Source organism: Patella vulgata, chromosome 2 (genome assembly GCF_932274485.2).
Source record: "Patella vulgata chromosome 2, xgPatVulg1.2, whole genome shotgun sequence".
Classification (NCBI taxonomy): Eukaryota; Metazoa; Mollusca; class Gastropoda; family Patellidae; genus Patella; species Patella vulgata.
In genome coordinates this window covers 14,795,684-14,799,179 of record NC_065880.2, presented here as the reverse complement: position 1 = coordinate 14,799,179, position 3,496 = coordinate 14,795,684, and positions in this window count along the sequence as shown.

The following is a 3,496-nucleotide window of genomic DNA, read 5'->3' as shown; positions in this document are numbered from 1 at the left end:
GATATGGGACCACGAAAAATGAACCAATGAAATGGATCGTAACATTTTTTCTAAATTAATACGTCACAGCAACATACGATGAATGAAAATTAGTATGATAATATTAATAAAAAATAGATTGCTTTTATTAAGGGTTTAAAATAAGGGTTTGGCCAGGGTTGAAAAATAAGAAAGGGGACCTGTCTTGCATTGAGCCTTTATAAATTATTGTTGACATAATTATTTTAAGTAAAAAAAATACATTAAAATGGTATGCGCATAGTTCGTCGCCTGCATTGCCAAAGAAAGGGCCGCGGTATTATTTATAATCAAGCCAATTAAACAGATAATATCACACTATCGGGACACACAACTGCTGCACATTATTTTGATAGCTAAAGCTTGGCGCAGACGGTCAACTTTTCGTCGCTTGTTGCTGCAATAGGCAACTACTGGCAACTCCGAGCAATTGGCAACTCGAGGTCTCCCGTGTGCACTGACTGGCAACATAGATAACACGGTATTATCTATGCTGGCAACGAGAAGCAATTTTCCCCCGGATGTATCCGGAATGCCGATATCACGTGATCATTCAAAATGGCACCGTACATTCAACAACATATATCACATTACAGTAGAGCGCTCGCTGATTGGACAGTTAACCAGTTGCTTGTTGCCTGTTGTCGCCTACCGCCGCAGACGAGCAATTTTGAAGCAACAGATGAACAATTTCTCGGAAACGAGCGATTTTCTGTTGTCGAATATCAAACATGTTTGATACTTGGCAACGAGAAGCAACTCGGAGCAACAGCAGGCAACTATTGTTGCCCGTTGGCGCAGACTTGCGATTTTTTCTTTCAACGACCAGCGATTTCACTGTTGCCTGAAAGTTGCTCGAAAAAGTTGCCCGTCTGCGCCTGGCTTTAGGTTATCCACTGACCCTGATATAAAATGCACACATTTATATAAAGACATTTTAAAGAGGTTGGGTGGGATTTATAAAAATTAGTTTCTGTTTCCAAGAAAAGATTATAGAAAGTTGCTGGGCTATGCTCATCAAGCAAAAGTGACTGCTAGGTAGGCCTATAATAAACTTTTGCCTTTTCTTACTTTTCTAGGCAAATGTCTATAGCAGTTGTTTTTGTTTATAAAATGACCAATATAGCAACAACGTTTTAGGACCCTTTGGACCCAAAGGTACTGAGTCATGGGGCATAGTGCTTTTTCTTTAAAACGCGCACGAACAAATCCTTGCTCGATGAGCGATTTTTTCGTTGCTTTTCTCTCGCGTCTGCATGAGGATGCCTGTACAATCGGGTGTTTATGTTTATCTTCTACTAAGTAAACCGCGGTTTCCTAAATTGTTTAGGCGATTTTTTCAATAGGCTACACATAGAAATACCAAAAATCGCGCGCGAAAACGCGTACATGGAAAAGCGGGTCAACTTTGATTACGTCAATAGATCAGGCTTAAAGGATCCTTATCAAATTTGTTCAACATCCTAATATGCTTTCGAGATATGTGTGTATTATAGCGATCTTTTTTTTACTGTTGCCACATTTGTATTAGCTTTCGATGTGTATATTCCGTACATAGAAAGTAATCCAGATCGAAGACTTATATAGGTAAATAGCCCAATTAAACCTATAGGGGGGGAACGTTTTGTGTGTAAACGGCCCACATTTGAAGTTATCACCTCTTCAATTACACTTCTTCACCGTGGTCTATAGCTGATAATGATTGCCAATCATTCATGGATTGTGTATAAAATGATTACAGTTGTTTTTATGTTTATATGATAAATATGATTTTAAAAATGTGTTTACATAGATTACGTATGTAGAGTAAAATATAAATAGAGTTGACCGTGAAAAGGAAAGGGGGTCTTTCTAAAGCAAAACCTAAATGTAACGGCATATAGTGCATTCTTTTACCGCGTGTTTCTTGTTTAAAGTTTATCTTATTATATCGAATTACATTGATATGGAGTTTAACGTCCTACTGTTCTGCTCCGACTGGGCTAATGAAGACGGGCATACGCCATACAGTGTGATGTGATGGAAATATTGCCCGGACAATGGCACTACGGTCAAATTCCAGCTGTCAGAGGTTCTTTAATGTGCACGTCAATGGTACACGGGACCTTGGTTTTTCGTCCCATATCCGAACATACGTTGTTCCTTGTCAGGCAGGGGGGTTGGGTGGCTGAATGGTTAGCACGTGCGCGCTGTACCATAAAGTCTGTTATTGAGTCAACTGGCGTGGTTTCGAATCCCCGGTTGTACGTGGCAAGGAGTAGGGTCGCCTGTCCAACCTCGTGGGTTTTCTCCGGTTTCCTCCCACTGCTAAAGACCCCTACGCGCAAGCGAATTATTGAAATAAAATTAAACCATGTGTTAATCCCGAAATGACCTAGTTTGTGTCGAGTGGACGTTAAACCCCATTTCTCTCTCTCTCTCTCCTTGTCAGGCTCTCCATTTTGCACCGCTCGCTAACAAGGGGAAATCACGCCAGAAAAATCCGATGAAGTCTCTCGGCCAACACCGGAAATGAACACAGGGACTCCGTGTTAGCTAACCTTGACGTCTTACTCAATAAGCTATAGCGTGGCTGCTATCTTATTATAGCACAAACTCGGATTCGCACTTTCTCCGTTCAATTACAGTTCGGGATAACCTCTAGATAACAAACCTCATCTCTCAACCTTCCGTGTTTCGAGATAAGAGATGGTGCTATATACATCAAAACGATTGATTATTGTTATTTATAATATTTCTGCCACATCCAACTACAATAAAGCATATAATCCTACCTGACACGGGTATAAATCATCGTATTTAAAATCGAGCTAAATAACCTCCTGGCCAAACAAACAAAACAAAACTTGTTGGGTTTATTGTCATGCTACCCTCAATATGCAACAATGGCAAAAATATAAAGAGTATTTAATTTTATAATTGGATATCGTGTAGCATGCAGAGTGGGTTAATCCAAACAGTAGGGGAGAGTATTTCCCATTAAGAGTTAGGACGGATAATAGTTGATCGTGAGACAGGCTCTAAGGCAATTAACAATTAACTCACCTTACCGGGGGTCGGGAGGAGGGGGGGGGGGGGCTACATATGGACAGGGCCTACATATGGGCAGAAGCGGAGCTGAAGCTCGAAAGGTTCTGGGCACTTCGCATCCTGTATAGAAAATTTATTACAAAAAAAATCAGAAACAATTGTTTTGACAGTACTGTAATTACTATAAGATTGCAGCAGCTAGATTACAACTTTCTTTTACTTATTTATTGTGACCTGGATTTTTATATTTGCCTAATGGTTAATCCGGCACAGAGTCTATAAGGCAAGCACTGGTATCTTCAGTGGGGTCGTTCTATATGACAGATCACCACATATTTACTTTGCTATGATTAATATATAAGGAAGAAAAAACAAAATTAATACAAAATCCCTTTCTAGTCCAATTTAATAGGAATATTATTTCTATGTCCCGATTCTATTACCAGGT